General features: G+C 29.1%; 1 protein-coding gene across 3 annotated transcripts in view; it reads right to left on the reverse strand.

Moving 5' to 3' along the window:
* Positions 1–20967, reverse strand: part of LOC106688107 (acid sphingomyelinase-like phosphodiesterase 3b) — a 940469-nt gene that overhangs the window by 403165 nt on the left and 516337 nt on the right. The window lies entirely within an intron of this gene.

Consider the following 20967-nt stretch of genomic DNA (forward strand, 5'->3'; position numbering starts at 1 on the left):
GAGAAAAAAAAAAAAAAAAAAGGATCAAATTTGTTGTAAATTAAGAATAAGATTAGTTACTTTATTAACTGTTAACAGAAAGAGATTATGAAATAAAATATTACTAAGACTACTGGTGCTATCGACTGACCAAGTACAATAGAAAGGGAAAGGATATTTCAGTTGGTATATATTGGAGACAGGGAAATAAGAAATTTGGTTTATTTGGCATGCTGTGATCTAGCAATACTATCACGTCATAGTATCGAAAGTAGAATTGTTTGGTTGCTGAAGTCTGTCGAATTTGTCTCAAACCACAACAACCTCTGTTTAGTATTTGGTTTTTCCTCTGTGGAAAAAAAGGATCAAATTTGTTTTAAATTAAGAATAAACTAAACCACTTTCAAATAAGAATATATAAAATAAGTAACTAATCTTTTTTTTTGACTCTACAATTTCTACCATCATATATCTCAACGTTTCGCCCCACTTCATCAGGACTGTGTGAATAAAATTCTGTAGCTACTAGTACTGTACTACTACTACTGTACTAGTTAGTTGGTAATAGAACTTAATTCTTACTGCCCAGATGAAGTCCTGAAAAGTAGGACGAAACGTTGGGTAATAATAAATAGTTGTCTTTTACTATTTTGATACCTTTTTTGACCGCCACCCGGACTATATTCCTACAATATCTTATTTTCGTTCACTTTTTTTTTTAAGTCCAATTTTCTATAAATCGTCCTATTTCGAAAATTTCTGTTGCTTATATAATTACATGTTAATAATTAGTTGCAATCCTAAAACTAAAGATCCAAAGGGTTTTTATTTGTTAATAATTATTAATTATTTGTTAATAATTATATTTCTTTTCAGGAATCCATCTAAAATATAAAAATAAAAAAATTAGCATTTTAATAAAAAAAAAAAAAAAAAAAATAGGACTATATTTATTTGAGAATATATAATGATTTTTAATTTAAAATTACATAACTCCACAAATTAATATAAAGGTGAGGGAAAAATAAGAACAATAACCAAGATATTGGCTCAATCTCAATACATTTTAGATGCATTAATGGTTATGAATTAGTGAAGTGAAGGTATATATGTGTTTATTTAAATATTAATTTTTTTTGTATATGGGTGTGTAAATTTATTTTTTTTATATTAAGCTGCAATATATATTTTGTTGATTGTTATCTTGTTAGCAAGTTAATTGTAAATATTTTTATTTGTAGAACTTACAAATGGGGAGAGAAATCCGAATCGTTGTTCAGATCTAATAAAGAATAAAATAATAAAGAATAGGATAAAGGTTTAAATGGATTCCATAAAATATACGGACGAGCCGTTAGTGAAACATAAGTATGATCGGTAAATTAGTTTTTCGAACTCGTATGCTAAAGTAGTAGGTTTAATTTATATAAGACCATATCTAAACTAATCATCAATTTAAGCAAAACTGGACTAGAATATATGAGTAACAAGGAAAATAAAATTGCGCAAGTGAAAGGCAGCCTTTCGCTTGCGCAAATTTATTTTAATCTCCAACTTTATTTCAAATTTAAGCCAAATCGAACAAGTATTTTTTTAAAATACAACTCTGCAAAGGAAAATCCATTTACGGATGCTTTAGCGGAACTAGTTAGTTCACGGAACCTAATAAAATTTAAAATAGATTATTTTTTTAACACCACATCTCGTTCCATTAAATTTGGCCCGAATTGGACGAACCATTTTTAAATTATAAGCGTGGTAAGAAATCAGGTTTACACGTGCGTTAATAAAATTAGTTCACTAATTGCATGAATAAAGAATCTAATAAAATCGATATAGGATTCACTAGGCTCCAACGCTCACAATAGCAAAACATTTAATCAAAATTATATCCAAACGTTTGATGAGATATAGCAACTATATTTGTTCCTTGATATTTAAAGCATAAAATTCAAGTGAAAATTTGCTATTCAGAGGTAATATTTTTTATAATTTATTGAATGAATGAGCCATTTATTTTGAAAGTGGCCTAAGTCCATTTTTCAAATATTTTTCGATTGTCCTTGTTTACACGTCCAACTTCAAGTTATCAATCAATAAAGCATTAGATGTTTCTTATTCCTAGTAAATAGGTTAATTCTGGACACATACGATTTCAGAATTAGTTCAATAATTTTTTTAAATTTTAATATAACAATCACAGTTGTGTGTTGTTGCCCACACAGTTGTGAGCAATAGGTAATAGTGATGAATGATTACATTCACACTAAAATAAAATAAAATAAGAATACAAATAAATAAATAAAAAAAAACTCTCTTAAAATATATACAAACAGAAGGATAAACAAAATGAACATAATCACTTCAATAATTAAGCCATTTATTTTGAAAGTGGTGTAAGTCCATTTATAATCAAATTAAGATATGTCAAGTGTAGCTAAAAAAAATGGCCAATCTGTTGAAAATAATGTAGAATTCAAACATCAACAATTTTTAATATCAGCACATTCGTTTTTACTAAATTATAGAGATTTTGGCGTAGTAGAAAAAAATATTCACTGTATATTCCCCGAGATGATTAAAATAATATTAAAAAGTTTCGGAAAGGTGTTAAATTTATTGTAAATAAAATGAGACAAGAAGTTTTGTATCAACAGAATTATTAGAAGCCGAAATATTGAAAATGATTAAGAATTCTAACGGAGAATCAATAAACTAGTTAAAAATATTTTGGATGCGTTTTGTCTGAAATGAACGGAATACAATTTTCTATAAGATATCAATGAATTAGGATGAAAATTTAAAAATCCTGAATTTACTACCACGTCGGGTGGATCAATAAAGTTTAAAAATATTATATTGACACCACTGTATAAAAATATCAGACATATCACAACAAGAAGATTCAAGGATATAATTTGCCTATTACGATATATACCACCGGAATACTACGATTTCTTTTAATCAATTTTATACACACGAAATCTAGATGGGTAGTAAAGTGTTTTGTAATTTAAGTTTTGTAATTTTGTATGTTTGTTGTTAAAAAATGTTCTGAATCGCATATGGTTTTTGAAGCGTTGTAAAGATATGTAAAATAATTTTTTTTTTTAATTTGAAGAATCTTAAATTATATTGAATGGACTTGGGCTCCATCAAATTTTATAATGAATCTTCCTGTTAATTTTGCAATTGGCCTAACCCCAAGCTTGGTAAGAAAACTCAATTTTTCACTTAATAATTGCCATTATTTTAATAGGAACTATAAATGTAACACCTCTAGATACACTTGAGCTATGTCTCATTAGTATCCTGTACGTATATTTTTAATTATATTGAAACACCATCCCTTAAATATCTAAATTTAAGTATAAATGTAAAGCTTTCCTACCTTCGATATTTAATATTTAAAATACAGAGAGATTTTTTTTTGTTTTCCAAGAGAACCATATAAAATGAAACCTACCTTGAAGACTAAAACTATGAGTAAATAAATGGATTTTTGCAAAAGTTTATGACCAAGATCTTTTTAACTTTAACTATTAAACATGTAGAACAAATAGACGCTTCGAGTCTGATGTTTTTTAAACTAAACTACATCGCCGCATGGTTACAGGCACGCACAGCCCAGTTTTATCTTATAGATTCCTATTAAAATCTAGGATTATTTAGCAAAAATTCTATAAAACAGAAAAAAAAAAAGACTTTTAAGTTAAACATCAATTCAATTGAACCGTGTCCAATGCCTTCGCTATAAAAGGTGGGTAATGGCGGTTCCTTTTACTGTGACCCCGCCTCCCATTCCTCATTGGCTAATGATCCGTGAAATTTAAGCCAATAATGTCCAAAGTCTTCAGAAAAAGAAGGAGAAGAAGTGATATCCACTCCAATGACTTACAACCTAGTTTTTCGCCTATTTACCTTTTATTGACTTCTTTCTTCTTTTTTTTTTCCAGATCGCCCTTTTAAGGTTTGATTGCCCCAATAAATTAAGCTTTAACACGAGCCCTAAACTGCTCTTGTCGGAATTAACTCTTAAGCGCTCGACTCTTGTAGGAGTTTTAGCACAAACGAATTAGATATAAAAAGTACTCAGAAAATCGAGAATAATGAAAGTTATTCATTTGTAGTTTAATTGTTCTGCGAATGTGGCTATTTTATTTTTTATTTATTCCTACATTTCTATTTATTAATAATTTCGTTAAATTTGTTTTTTTTTTCCTGAAATGGATTAAACGTGTGTTTAAACTGGATATGAGAAGTACGAGAGAGTGAAATGGAGATAAGATTGAAGACAAAGAAGGGAAAGAATGAATAAGGAAAATGTAATATAAGGATTGCGTCTTTTAATAATTTTTTTCATTTCAATAGTTAACTATTTTTAACGCCAAAAACAGCAGCTAATTCAAAATATATAGTTAAACACTTTTATTTCAGATTAGAACATAATATCGAACAGTGGAACTAATATTAGGGGGCACGAAAAAAGGCGGTTAATTTTTTCAGGGTTTTTCACTTAAAAGAGAATGCTAACCAGGGGAGATAACCGATTTCAATTTTGGGTAGTAGTAAGTCGAAGGGTTCCCACCTATGCCTCCTAAGCCGAGGAAAAAATATTTTATATAATTTTATTTTATCTTTATACCAGATCGGCTTGGTGGGCCTTACATGGTTGATATAACTTATGAGGGGGTATAGTCATACATGACACCCCTAACTATATAAAATGTTTTTATTAAAAGAAAAAAATAATAATAAAATAAATAGATAAGAATAATGCTTCTTAATAAAAGAGGAAAGTAAAATTAATAACAAAAAAATAATGATATTGGTACACAAAACAAACAATTGTCTTCTAATAGTAAAAAAGAAACAAGTTAATTTGAAAAGGGGAAGAGAGAAGAAAAGAGAAAAATAAAAAAATAATAATAATGAATAAATAAAATGAATAATAATAGTAAGTAAATAGAGGTAGTGTGACTATGATTAATTTTATATTTATTAAAAATTTATAAAAGAATGTCCTGCAGCAGTCTGGGCTTCAGTCTTCGGGTTGAGGTTGGGTTTCCCAGATTGTAGGTCACTGCTCCTTTAACTGTCGGCAACTGGGAGTGGAACTTCATGAACCGTTTTTTGATATAATCCTCTATTGACTCCATTTGTAATTGGCTATTTCCTATGAACCAAGGAGCATTAACTGCGATTCTTAGGACTTTATTTTGAAAAAATTGTAGTTTTTTCCTTTTCGTGAAGGATGCCGCTCCCCAGACTTCACAGCGATACATCAGCAGTGGCCTGAGGATTGTTTTAAATATAAGAACAGTTGTTTCAGGTTTTAGTTTGGAATTTCTGTTTAGGATAGTATATGGCATTGCTAACCTTATTATATAATTTTAGATTTTTATTATATCATGGAATTCCGGCTTTGCTCCGCGTGCATTTGATAGTTACTATATATATCAATCGATTTGTTTTGTTTTTTTAATAAAAAATATATTTAAATTGTACACAAAAGCGGAAAATCACTACCACTGAAGTAAGCCAAAAATATATTTAAAAAAAAAAAAAAAAAAAAAGCGAGTCAGATTTGTTTTATGTGCCCTAAAAACCTTTCAAGTACGATTTATCGATAAAATTAAAAAAACATTCTGGATTATCTCTATAGGAAGTTTGGTGAGTCAATTCTTAAAAAAATTTTCTTTTGAGGTTAATGACTTCCAATTTAATGAAATTTCTTTATTAAAAAATTATTTCTTTATTACGTTTCGGGACCACTATCCCAACAATAACAAAACTATCATAACAACAATGTCAAAAATATTTTACTTATCTGGTAAAATCTATATGTTCTGAAAAAAACAAAATATATATATGAATACTTAGTGACACAATTAAATCAATTCCGATCACTCACAATGCGAAATGGGCCTCATGCTTTTGTTTTTTAACGTAATTCGTATTTAGGGTTTTTCAGGGCACTAAGAACAAATATGATTCGCTTTTTATTAAAGAAATCCCCCCCCCTAAAGTAAACGACTTTACGTTTTTCTGATTTTGTATGAATATATTTTATTTTATTAGGACGCTATCTGTTGGTTAACCTTTATGTGTATGAAATGGTTATGATAAATCCACAGCTTGTTCTTGAAAAATAAAATAAACGCAAATAAAAATTCGTTTATAACATTACAAAATAGAATAATTCCTGGAACGATCATTTCTAGAACTCTTTCAACAGGATTCTTTATAATTTTAAAAATAGGTAATAAAAAAGATTTTTGTGTAAACAGAGGTTCAGATTTCCTAATCTAAAACCTCCTCAGTCTTCTGAGCTATTTGATAGGCCTGAGTCATTTTCCATTTCCCTTGAATAAAATTTAAGCCCTCGATGACATCATTAAAGAATTAAGGGTGAATTTTAATTGATTATTTTAATTTAGAATGAACTCTGAGGTTAGTTTATTGCGGTTTTGAGAAGATTGCTTTGTAATTTATTTATTTTATTGTAGACTGTTCCCTCATAATAGAAAGAATTTAACAAAAAAATGCAGAAATAAAAAATTTCGATCTTTGAAAAAAAAAATTATTGATTTAAATATAAATATACGCCAACACTATGGGGAAGCATATTCTGCCCCCAAATAATTTATTTATAATTATGTGTTAAGGTTAGGGGCTCCACTCATATCCAATCCTTACAAGCCAAAATCCTTCTTAAAAACCTCAATGCTTCTTACTTTGTCACAAATAATCCACAAATCATCCATAACGACATTAATGTTTAATATGTAACTGATCTAGACCGAACCAGATATCAATCATTCCATTAAAAATTACCAAACCAGGGAAATATACTACTAGTTTCTAACCTTGTTTTCTCTTCGATTCCTGATGTTACGTATCGATAGTGAAAGAATACAGTGGAAGGTTACAGTGCTGTTGTTGTTATTCATTGTCCTAAGGTGGTGAAGCACATTGTTTAGTCTAATTTTGTCAGCTGTTTTATTTAAATCTTATAATTGAACTATTATTTTGTGTAGTGTGTAAAGATTGTATGTTGTTTGAATACAAGCGTTTGTTTATTAACTTATGTGCACTTTATTTGACAACATTGGAGGTATCTATAAATTGGGTAAATTATTAATAGTAACACCTGATAATTCTCTAAAGTGACTGAAAATAAGATGGCCTCAATACATTCTAGTTTACAAATGTCATTGGAGTTCCATTAATGGGTAGATTTTCAATATTGATGTACCATTCCAATGTAATATAATGGAGAGCCACGTGGCTCAGTAGTAAGGCGCTCTTCTACTAACTGCAAGGAGCCTGGTTCTAATTTCCATTGTGACAGATAATTATTTAGTCTGTTACTGTAGACTTGAGTCAACCCTGAGGGTTCAGGATCCTTCTGGGGTTCATCCAGCCTCATAAAACGGATAACCTTAGTTGGGGATTGAGAAAAATCTGACAGTCGTGCCTGATTTTGATGCAACCTCCTCCTTGCAGAACCATTGGTCTAGTAAGAGTGCTTCCTTACAAAATCCTGAACCGCTGACCCTTCATGGGTTGTAGCTGTACAGATTTATTTTTATTATTTTAGATTCATATAACACAATTATGAATTTCAATAAAAAAAAATTAAAAATGAATGCTTATAAACGCTATTTACTTTGGGTGGTTAAGTATAATGAGTCGTTACGAATAATTATCAATATTGTTCCGAGATAAATAATTTAAAAAATTATCAAATATAATGTTCTCAATAACATACACTACAACTAGAGATGCGATATCCATACAAAAACATCGATGTTTTAAAACAACGATGTTAAAACAACGATGTTTTTTTTTAACCATTTCAGTAACATAAAGACTGTTCTAAAGACTACGCATGCCCCGGCCAGTCAGAAGTGTTATTTCAATCAACCAATAAGACATGGACTCCAAAAAACATCGATGTTTTAAAATGTCGTTGCTTACAACACATTACCCAAAAAACATTGATGTTTTTGAACAACTATTTCAGAAACAAGGTCTGCTCCAACGGTCACGCATTCTACGGCCTGTCAGAAGTGGGCTTTGAAACTAAGAATTCGACATCGACTACAAAAAACAACGATGTCTTTAAAATATCGTTGCTTACAATACATTACCCAAAATACATCGATGTTTTTAAACATCTATTTGAATAACATAAGGTCTGTTCCAACGATCACGCATTCTACGGCCTGTCAGAAGTGGGTTTTGAAACTAAGAATTCGACATCGACTACAAAAAAACATCGATGTTTTTAAAATATCGTTGCTTACAGTACATTACCCAAAATACATCGATGTTTTTGAACATCCATTTGAGTAACATAAGGTCTGTTTCAACGATCACGCATTCTACGGCCTGTCAGAAGTGGTTTTTAAAAGTAAGAATCCGACATCGACTATAAAAAACATCGATTTTTTTTTGGGTGATGTGTAAGCAACGATATTTTAATATTGAGCATTGATATTTTAAACATCGATGTATTTTGTAGTCGGTGTCGGATTCTTTGTTCCAAAAATCACTTCTGACTGGCCGGAGCATGTGTAGTCGTTGGAACAGACCTTACGTTACTCAAATGGTTGTTCAAAAACATCGATGGGTTTTAGGCAAAAATTTGTATGCAATGATATTATAATATTGAGCATAGATATTTTAAAACATGGATGTTTTTCTTGTCGTAATTTATCTTTATTACGTCGTTAGCGTGATGGTTGGAGGTCCTTTTTTAGCCCACCACATTGTTGATAGGAAATTGTTTATACTGTCAATTTTTGTTTTCATTTAGTTACTTTTGTGAAAAAAAAAATGAAAAATTGGGACAAACGTAAAACATCGATGTTAAAAAAACATCGGCTTAAAAACATCGATGTCGCATCCCTAACTACAACAAACTGAAGAAATCTTTGGAAAGAATAAAAAAAAAAAAATACTGCGATCGTACACCCTGATACCTAAATATGAAACTAGCAATTACTATTTAGATTTTTTATCAGTTATAATTTACAAGAAGATTATTAAGAATTTTCATTATACTGTTTATCCTGAACTCAATAATCCGAGTACTAAAATTAGTGGATTCATTCATCCAGAATTCCGAGCTGAATAATACTACGTCAGAACCAAGAACTACCAAAGGGCATATTAGAAGCTGGTGATATTCCATTTCCGAGTACAATGAATTTGACAATGGATCACCTCGTTCCGAAACAATTCCCTTTCATCAAGACAATGCTGTCAGCCCTATACCTTACCGCAACCCAAAATTTAATATTAATACAACCAGAGGCAGAGGAGTGGTTTAGGAACATCCAATACCTCCTCATACCTAGCAAGGATGTTCAAACCCATAAATTTTCGCAAAACATGTTCCTCATAAGTAAATATAAAATACATAAATGTAACTTTTGGAATAGCTTGATATCTTAAAAAATATCTGTCAAAGTTCTGAATATTTCCTCATTTTTTTCTCATGGTCTTTTTTGATTAACGTTAATGTAGAAAATCTATTTTTCATCACTAGAAATAATTCTTTTAAAATTAGTCGATAATAAGGCCTATCTGGACATGGAACTATGAGGCTCTTTAAGTCTTCGAATTCCTTTCGTACAATCCAAAATCTTTCACATTCAGGCATTACTTCCTTCCTCAATCGAAATCTGGAATTCCTGATAAAAACAGTGATGAAAACAATATTTTCCTCAAAAACAAATTAAAAAAATAAATAAATCTTTAACACTAAGATATTCGAAATATTTTGTAAAATAAAGATACTTAAAACTTTATATTTTCATTCAAATAAGAAAATAGTATATCAACCAAATACTTCAGTACATAGAAATCACCTAGTAGCAATAAAGTTGATTAAATTTAGCTGTCTGCTTAAGTATGCGTCATGTTCGTTGAGAAACAACAAGCGTGTATATATACTTTATGAATACTTGGCCAAAAATCCGAGCTTAATTGCAAAATCCATTAGGTAATTAAGAAACACTGTAAGTAATTTATGTGGATTCGGTAAATGTTAATTAGATTATGAATTATTAACTAAACTAATTGATAACTGAACAAAATAACCCATCGGTGTTTATTGAAGATGAATCAACATAACAATTATATCAATTGATCATAATTAAGTTTGATATGCTAGTTCTTAATTTATATTTTATTTTATTTATTGATAAATATTACAATCTGCCACAACATGCTGGGCAATATGTAATAGTGATTACATTCATACTCAAATAAAATAGCATAAGAATAAAAATAAATAAACAAATGAAAAAATATATAAATATAAAAAAAGTAAAAAATACATAGGAAATAAATAGAAGCTCTTTCTAAATATACACAAACGGAAGGATAAAGACATAACAAATAAATAAAATAGAATAATAATAAAAATAAATAAATCTCCAGTCTCATTCGCACTCTTATATACAATATTTGTACAATCGACGTGAGGCCCTCACGTATAAGAGGTAGAGCAGGGAACTTTGAGATCCCAGCGCATCCCTCTCACCGCGTCACTGAGATATGAAACATTGAAGTTGAAGTCAGGTCAAATATCCTTAAATTGCCATAATCTCTAAATTATAGCAATCTCTTTTTTAATTTATAGTCCTTTTTTTTATTTATTTTTTTTACAACCTAAGTAAGATTTGAATAATCGTCTTAAATTTTCATCAGAACTATCCATTTTAGGGCCCCATTTAAAAAATGGCATATTCATATAAGTATTTTAAAAGCAATTAAATTCTCTACAAAAAACCTTAAATAAGACCATGATTAGTAATTATATATATACTAATAGATTAGTAGTAAGATATAGAGCATTGGACCCATTTAGATGTGTTTTACTAAGTTTACTAGAGAAACCTGTCCACTTTTAGTTTATTTATTTTTAGATTAATTTGAAATATGTACATCTCATGGAACATTCCAGGTACTGGAATAAAATCTGGAAGATGCAAGGAGAGATTATTGTATAATTTTAACTGACATATTTGTAAAAAAAATATATATTTAATTTCCCAACCACCTAGGTAAATAGAGCGTAGCAATTAGATCAAATTTTCCATGTGCAGTATTAAACGGATTTATTTTTTTCATTGCCCCTGAGTACAAAAATAGCATTTTTGACAATTTTTTTCTTATTATTCCCTGTCATTTCTGACATCTACTGGTAACCAACTAATTCTAACTATGACGGTATGGTTTCATTCCACGAAATAAAAGTCAACACACCAGGCCGGATACAAATCGGCTATTTTCTAGACTGTAAAGTCAAAAAGGTTTCAAATATTTTTATAGAACTTGGAGCACGTATTCTGTATTATGAAATTATTATACAGAATAAAAGAAAATCATATTTAGGTTTTATGAACTTAATTTTACGCTTATCTCGAGAAGTATTGACTGTGAATTGAATAATATTTATGTATTAACACTCAAGATATACCTAAAGAAAAAAAAAACACTTAAACAAAATCGTGATTTTTCCCCTACTTATGCAGTGTATTGGACTTAGAGCTCTGTTATTAAAAGTACCCAATTTTTTTTATTTTTTTTTTATTAATGACTTATATCCTTCATTGAGGACCTATACTCAGCCCCCTCAGCTAGCAGGTTCTCAAAAGTATTCTTAAGGATTACTTCATCGGTTACCATGTTATCCTGTTAAACTTTTGTCAGTTTTTTTCATAAACCTAATGGTCGAATTCACACGGCACTAAATTAAGTAATATGAATCCTTATTAAAGTGGATTTCTACACCAATATCGAAGACTTAATACATTCGATATTAAAAAAACATCTACTCAAGTAAGCCGAAAAATCCACCAAATCTTTAATTTTTTTCTTGGATTGATGACAACGAAAAACCTTTTGATTGTTTGTTATTTAGCGATGTAATAAAAAATTAATTTAAATAAAAAACCATTATGTGATATACTGTAGGTTATAATAATTAATGTATTATTAAAATGTAAGTTACTATAGTTAGGTTGTGCATGCCCAAAAGATTTAATTTATAACGAATCGGTTATTATTATCACATATGAATAAAGAAAATTACTAATTTTTGTCCATTTAAATATTAGTATGAGTTATATGAGAGAATAGATTAACAATGATATCAGCAATCTACGGTGAAGTATAAGGGTACACTATAGTACGTGTGGTATCCGACATAAATTAATTAAATTAAACAGGCATAGCCATGTTATTGCTAACAGAATACAGTCCATTGTTACAGTCAAAGAGACTATCACATACACAAACACATACTGTATTCATTTATGTATGCATGTAGGGTAATACATAGAAAGTATATGCAGGAATAATTTTTTAATGTATTATTAGTATTTTTGATTACTTGAAAAAAATAAAATAAAAAGCACCCTAGAATGGATGATATTTGAAACTAAAAAGAAATTAAGTAGGAATTTTACGAGGTTAATTAATTTCACTCAGGGACTATTTGTGTTTTAATTTTATTTTAGCGCCTTTTTTATTTTATCTTTTAATGATTTATTTATGACAAAATTTTAACAATTTTAGCTATATAATTTTTATTTTAAAATTAATTACATAGTTTGGCAACTTTATTTAATAGTTAATAGTGTTAACTGGCTTATATATGTGCAATAATCAATACATATTGTATTAATATATACAATACATACTGACAATAATCACATCAGATCTAATGCAACTGTACTGCCATGGCAGTAAGTACTGTCATGATGGTAACTAGTATAACATTTCTGCCGTTAACAGTAGCTACATGAAGTGCACCTTGAACTTAAGGCCAGTCCCATTAACTATTTACTATTTAATAACTAATAGATTATTAAAATGTAAGTTATTGCAGCAAGGATGTGCATGTCCAAAAGACTTAATGGTTAATGATGGGTGGGTTATTATAGGTGGGCTGTTTATAAGAAATTTAATTGAAGAAAATTTACTAAAAGTGAAATAAAAGGAATCTAATGACAGGCTTACATGGTTATAATGGGGTGGCCAAGAGGAAACATGGTTAAATTAGTTTAATAAATTAGGAAATGAGGCCATTGACGATTGCAAATATTGATCAGTTGATGTAATTACAAGAAAGAACATTTGGAGTAAACTCACTCAGGTAGATGGTAAGGCGCCATGTCCTCTCTCACTACTCTTCTCTCTCCTTCTGTCCTTCTTTCCCTTGCCAGGGAACCACTTCATGAAGTCTACGCGCGCATAACGTTGAATGTAATAGAAGAAAAATTATTATCTCTGAACCCCATAAAAAAAAAAAAAAAAAATGGCTCTCTTCTTACACGTCTGCTTTACACCGATCGTTGGAAAACTATTTTTTACTACACAAAGGACGCTAATGAAGCTTATATTGAGGGGGCCATCTTTCGTTTTTTAAACGGAACAGTATCTGCCACGACTGCAGAGGTTATGAACTTTCGCTATGGAAATAGGTTTTAAGATGATAATAGGATAACTGCCGCTATAAAGACTAATCTAAGTTATAATAAAACTGAATTATAATAAGGCTTGATATAGTGCGGCATTACAGTCACTAGATGTTGTCAAGATGGAAACTATCATACAGTTCGCACCATGTATATACATTTTTTTTTTCTTTTTCGATCATTGTTATACCTTTTTGCTCATTCGGTACTAAGAAATATGAGACGGAATAAAGACCAAAGCTTTTTGTATAGAAATTTTATCATTTATAGAAGATACGTTTTCCCTATCACTTTTCTCCTCTGTCGGATACAAATGCGAAGCATCAATTTCTTTTGTCCTTTAAAATCCTGGAAATGAAAAAAGGGTTTTGAAAAAAAAAAAAAAAAAGTTTTCCCTTTTTCTAAAAGATTTAAATTAACATACGACTTCTACACAAAGGATTGGAACTCAGACATATCGGGTATCTTTAGATGGCGTTCAATACCTCTGATCTCTCCCATTTTCTCATTTTTCAAAACGTGTAATATACCAGAGAGAATTCTATACCGTACGAATAAAGTATAATTATTGTTATGTATTTATTATTGTTTTTTAGTTTGTTTATTTTAAAAAATGGATTTATTTAAATATAAGAATATAAACAATGGAAAACAATATCTGTAGCACTTTAACTAAAACACAGAAATAACAAAACTTCTTTTTTTTTAAACCAAGTAATATACTTTTAAAAAGTATTATACTTTTTAAAGTTTTTAAGAAATCAATAATTTAATCCAAAAATATGGTATTTATGTGAAAAGAAACATAACAATAATATCAAACTTATAACAGTCTGTGGTATAATAGTATTACACTCTCACTTTTCTTCGGAGTTACAAACCAAGCGGTTTTCGGTACTATCATGCATCTATGGTTATACACTTAGATGAATAATAATTATTATTTATTATTATTATAATATTGCGAACATTGTGTATTGTTAAATTTCAATCTAATTCAGGAAAAAATTAAATATCAATTGATAATAAAAATCCTATACGACTACAACCCATGCAGGAGTTAACATTTGTATAACTCAGATTTGCCCAAGAATTTATTATAACTGTTTCTGGCCTACAGTTTTGTTAACCAGATCACCAAGGTTACCTAAAACTAACATAAAGCATCCAACCACTCTAAAAAATGATACGGTGGAATGAATTATGTACGATAAGATATTTTAATAAGTTGATTTGGTATTTAATGAGCGAGTTTTCAATTATTTTAACATATAAATTAAATTATTTAAGGCTATATATACTGATCGTTGTCAAAAACCTATATTTGTTGTCAATTTACATTATTTATTTAGTATTCTTAAGCAAATCTCCCGCCATTGCTGTGTTGAAGGGAAATCGATACGAGCATAAATAAAGATATTATTACTACTTCCCTTGGCTGAGGAAAAAGCGAAGCAATTTTCTATTATATCATGAAAGTTATTAATTAGTATTTATTTTTTAGCGGAATATCAAAATATGCATATAAATCTGTACTGAACGAACGTGTTGGAACAAGTGCCCAATATGTTTAGATATTGAATCACAAAAAAAAAGTTGAAATTCGGCTGAGATATTTTGAGCAGCTTCATGTCAGTGGTCGATATCATAAAAGCACAGGTTGATAAAATTCACCACCCAGGACGCAATACAATTTGCCTAATAGAAAAAGTACAGTTGTTAAGTTGATTGTCTTCAATTTTTTCTTTCATGCCCGCTATATTATCTCACGAACTTCGGTTTCCTATCTAAATCAAATTATAAATTAGTAAAAAAGTTTTTGTTTTTTTTCAAAATATATTTAAGAATTCTTGTTAAGTCAAAATATCTGTATTTAAATGGATATCTTCTTATAAAGTGCTTCACAAAAATGAGTAAGGTATGCTTTAAATAAAGTCATTTAAATTCTGTTATTTTTTACTTTTTAGTATGTTTCTTAAATATATCAGTATGTTTCCTATAAATATAATTATAAATAAACACTTCTTATAAAGTGCTTCACAAAAATGAGTAAGGTATGCTTTAAATATAGTCATTTAAATTCTGTTATTTTTTACTTTTTAGTATATTTCTTAAATATATCAGTATGTTTCCTAAGTGCTAATAAATTCATATTTATGAAAAAAAAATACGTTCAGGAAATTTAAAACAAATATTATCTAATTTTTAAGAAATGTCTATTCATCTTGAGCAAAATACAAAAAAGGATATTAGTATCCTCACCAAAATGTAAGAAGCTCCTTCTTTGGTGGTTACATACACAGTACTTCAATTTAAAAAAAAAATTAATAAAAATGAACTAGAACTAGGCTTCTTAAGATGCAAAAAATAAAAAAAGATTTTTTTTTTTTAACAGTGTAGTTCCAACCTTAGTTCCAACATTTTATGCAAGACAGGAGCACCTCTGTGTGACTTCAAACAATGAAGTCTCATCAAACAATCTTAAATATTTAACAATATGTGACTTCATCAGTAATGTAAACTTTGTCGGTCGATAAGACGAATATCGAGTTACAGAAAAAACAAATAATTTTTTTAAAATTAAATTGAGTAAAAATAACAGTAAAGTATTGTTTAGTCAAGTTTATATTTTTAAAAAATTAGTCGGTGAGCTTTTCACACAATTTTCACTTACTAACATGTAAGGTACAAATTTCAAATAAATTAATAAATTATATTATATTAAAGATTATTAATATTAATAAAGATTAATTATATTAAAGATTTTATTTTAGTAGATCGACCCTAATGATAGCTCGATCGGCCGAAACGTTGGGCATGTTTTATAAAAAAAAGTTGAGACAATTAGGATAATTTTTGTTATTATCTGGAATAGTAATCGCCAGCAAAACATGTAAATAGTCAATTTTTCTATTTTTATATATACCGTTTTACTTACTATTTGTTCAGAATGAGAAGAATCAATCATTTTTATTAATATTTATTAATTATTTTTGTAGTTCATTACTTTTTTTTCCACTCCTTCCAACTGGCTGCCTCACTTCCTAACCATAATAGGTGGTACCCTCTCCGGCTCATGTTGTATCCAATAAACACAGGTAGTTTTGAATAATTGCGATATTGTCCGAATTAAGCCAACATACACCTCATGATCAAAGGTTTTAGATGAGAATAGAATAATCCGGTAGCCATTTCATCAGAGAGACTAGGCAAATTGTTGATGTACGTCAACTAACTTGATCGGGTTCTGTAATTAGAGCAGTAGGGAGGATTAGAGGCCACCCCTCTTCTATTTAACCCCCTTCCCTCCGTCGTCGGTGGAGGAACACCCCCCTCTCCCCTACGAAATTACAACTTCCAACTGAAATTAAAGGAAACACCCTGTAATCTTCCTTCGTCGTAGAAACTGTCTTTATCTCTTTCTTACACTATTCTTCTCTTTAAGCCGCCAGACTTGCTTTTATCCGAGGAATTGGGGGAAAACTACAAGATTTGAAGAAATAATAACCTTGTTTCTAAGATATGAAGTAGTCTATACTTTATTTCCTATACGGAGAGATATTATTATTTCTTGATGTAGATAAATTTTATTTATTTATCTTACCTCTGTTATAGCCTAGAGAGGTACAGGAAGGGTTGACCTAGTAATTAATAATTAATAACAAACAAAGTTGAGATACAAGACAAGAAAAAAATATAATATAAAAAATAAGAAAATATTACTATTGTGAACAAGGAAATAAAAACTAAATGCAAAAACACCTTGCTAGAAATACAATTTAAAAAAATTAAACGAAAAGACAAATAAATTTATTGATACAAGATAAAAATTATTATATTTCTTTATGTTAGTCAAAAAAAAAAAGGAGAAAATTTCTAAAATTGGAGTCAAAGCGTCACAATTGCATGCATACAATTTTCTTTCAATAAGATCCTGAAGAGATTCAAAAATAACTTATAACATTTTGTCATTGATCATAGATATACTGATATCATAGACATACTGGCTTATATAATTCAGAGAAGTGGAATAACGCAGATTTTTTTTTCAAAAGTAATGAATTGCGAGCCTTAAAAATTTGAAAAGTACGTAAAATAGCAAAAAAAGCGCTATCTAACAATATATATATATAGTTTTAATTTTACACTGATCGGCTTACCACGCATAGTTTCAAAGATAAAAGCTCGCCAAACATTTAAAGATTTCATTAGGTTCTCTATTGTTTACATTTTAGGTTATGTGAAAAAATTGTACAGTTTTTCTAGTTCAAATAAGATCGATTGTATCCAAATTAAAGTCTCAAAACGTTCATTATCTTCTCTGGGAAATTAAGGAAGGTAACTATAATGATAGCAAAGTGTAAAAGAGTTATATTGATTATAGTTTATAATTAAAAGTTTAATATTAATGAAATATTGACAAAATAGGGCAATTTGTACTGAAATTTGTAACTCAATAGCCTGCAAAAACTTTTTTTTTTAAATAATTTATTAGTGTAAATTGGTTTTTAAGACTGTCCTTGAGGTTAGCCGTTTTGGCCAAAACGTCCGACTTTTGAAAAAATAAAGAATGTTTTGACACTTTAATTTGGATACAATTGATTATAATTGAGCAATAAAAACCAGTTTCAAAAATGTAAAAAGATTATATACAAAGTGTAAATTTTTTTTTTTTCATATTTTTCCGATAACAATTTTGTCTAAATCCAATAATATTTCGAAGTGTAACAGAGAAGTAGATTGCATGTACTACTATTATAAAGCAATGCATTTAAATAAAAATAAATTACGTTCAAACAAAAAAATTATATTAATTATACATGAAAAATTGAAAGATGTTTATACTTGTTTTAGACTGGAAAAAATCACTCTTAAATTCTTGAAAACCACTCCAATAAAGTATTCAGATACACTAAAAAGTACACTAAGCAAAAAGAATGATTTAAAATATACTTAAAAAAAAAATCTTTTCCTAAAATTTCACATACCATATTAATCTAACTAGCCTTAATTATAAGATAATGTTAAAACAATCATTCAATTAGTTTTTAATAACTTTTATTATTATGGTAATATCAATAGTTAACTTTAAATATGAACCTATATATTTTTTACTTCCCTACTTTTGATTGTCAGCGGTATCAACTTATTTTTCAAATAGGGTAAGTAGTTGTTTTAAATCCCATGTAGTTTTATAATATTCCTTCATTTATATGATTTTATTTTCAATATCAGTTTATTCATACATAAGATTGTAGAAAATATAGACAATTTTGTAGCCCTGAAGAAGGGCCAAAAAGTGAGCTGAAACGTCGGGATTCATAAAGCAATTTTTTTTTCTCTCTATCTTATAAATAATACAGTTATTTATAGAAAAAAAAATTAGTTCTTTAATTTCTGTTCCTTATTTCTATCAAGAAATATTGACAGTAAATCAACTATCTGTCTTTCTATAAAGTAATATTAAAACCTCTTTGAAGGTATAGATATCTATGATTTTAGTATATACATATATGATTATGTACAAAAGTACATTCGTTTTCCGTAGCTTTTCTCCCACTAATTGGAAAATCGTTTCACCCTATTGATTGTGAATTTCCTGGAAGCATTTATAGATGAGATTAAGCCTCTGTTTAGCCTATGATTGTGAACTGGCCCAAAACCTAAACACCTGTAAATTACAACCCTTATCAGATCTGAAGGTTGAGCTAATTGATAATTCAGGTTGGAACTCGAGGTGGTCGATAAGTGGGTCTTCGGAATGCTAAGAACAGCATTGTATCTTGGTAGATTTACTACATATTATTATCATTTAAAGCTAAAATCATTAGTTTAGTCATAATAGTGTTTAATAAATAAATAAGTTTATTATTACTAACGTTATTACTTTTTTTTTAGAGGGATTAATTTTAATTTTCTTGTGTTATTCGAAACAACCAGAAGAGATAAAATTTGAACCATAATAAGCTCATTTTTTAAATATTAAAATTATAATTTATATAAGAATTACTTTTATATCATGTAATGTATTGGATTTTTTTAAAACTTCTTTATATAACTTCGATCTAGCTATTGAATAAAAATTATTTTTAGTTGTATAACAATTGCATGTTCTTGTATAGGGTTATTCAAAATTCAGTTTTAATCAGTTGTTTTATCATTGCGGCCCTTTATGTTTATTTGAGTCTGTTTCTATATGTAAAATTAATATTTTATAAAACAAATAATTTTTTTTTTTTTTTTTTTTTTCCATACCCTCCTATAATGATCTTATTGAATATCTGGTACATACATATAGGAGGTATGCTATATGTATATTTGGGTGATGATACCTTGGATTGCCTTTTGGCATTATAAGGTTAGGTGAGGGGTCCATTGAAGGTTGTTACGTGGTTGTCTGACGCTAGTGGATTATTGGAACGGGGAGGGGCCGTTCCGCTGGTTAAATAAAAAATTTTAAAACATAAATTGATTTCTATTTAAATAAATCAATTTTGCTCAAGTGGGAATGCAAAAAACATTCATATATATTAAATTTAATTTCTTTGTTTTTTAGTGTACACATAAACTACTGCTACTGGTACCGGTATTTGGGGGGGGGGAACAAATTCGGCAAGTGAATTTTGCCAACCCCTGACGGCTATCTAAGTAGCCGCCGCGTACTAACCAAGGTGGGAGCGTCAAGATTCATTCCTCGGGACCGCCGAAAATGAATGTTAACTGCCCCAGGTGGGAATCGAACCCACAACGTTCCGAACCGAGTGCACGGGGACCTGCACCGCACCCCGCACGGCCGTCACGTCCCTATATATTGTGCATGACCATTTAGATTTTATAAGTATGACTTCATTGAGAAACTGAAATTGAGAACTGGGGAAACTATGATTTTAAATAGATTAATAGAAGTGCATCCAAGATTTGTACAAATGAAAATAGTTCTTACATAACGATTGGAGCGAAGATAAAAATAAATTGTGAATATAAGCCGTAAAATGCTAAATGTTACAAAAATGTGAATATAAAATAAAATAGAAGTTTTTAATTTTATATGCAGAAAAAATATGGAGTTAGTATGGCTGTCCTGCTAATTACCTTTTCGTGGGGCCTCACTGAATCTCGAGAATAGAGAGGAAAAAAATCGTACCCGAGAAATAGAAATCGTGGTATACGAAACGTTAACTTATTACTCAATATAAAAAAATACTCAGAAAATTCCAGAAAGAAAATTCCAATTTTGCCTGTATGCCGTATGTCTTACCCCAGCTGGTGTTTTATAGAAGTTAAGGTTGAACCACTGGCCTCACGCTTATTAATTGAATTAAATTTTTAAAATGGTTGAGAAAGTCGAATTTGAAATTCCGTTATTTGTATATAAATATATAATGCACAATTAATAATAATAATATATATTTTAATCACAAAATAAAATATGTCAAAATTTCAAAAAATAGTTAAAATCATAAATTATAAAGCATATTAAGGAAAGAAA

The sequence above is a fragment of the Halyomorpha halys genome, unplaced genomic scaffold (assembly GCF_000696795.3).
Source record: "Halyomorpha halys isolate HHAL.00 unplaced genomic scaffold, Hhal_1.1 Scaffold4.1, whole genome shotgun sequence".
In the NCBI taxonomy this organism is placed as follows: Eukaryota; Metazoa; Arthropoda; class Insecta; order Hemiptera; family Pentatomidae; genus Halyomorpha; species Halyomorpha halys.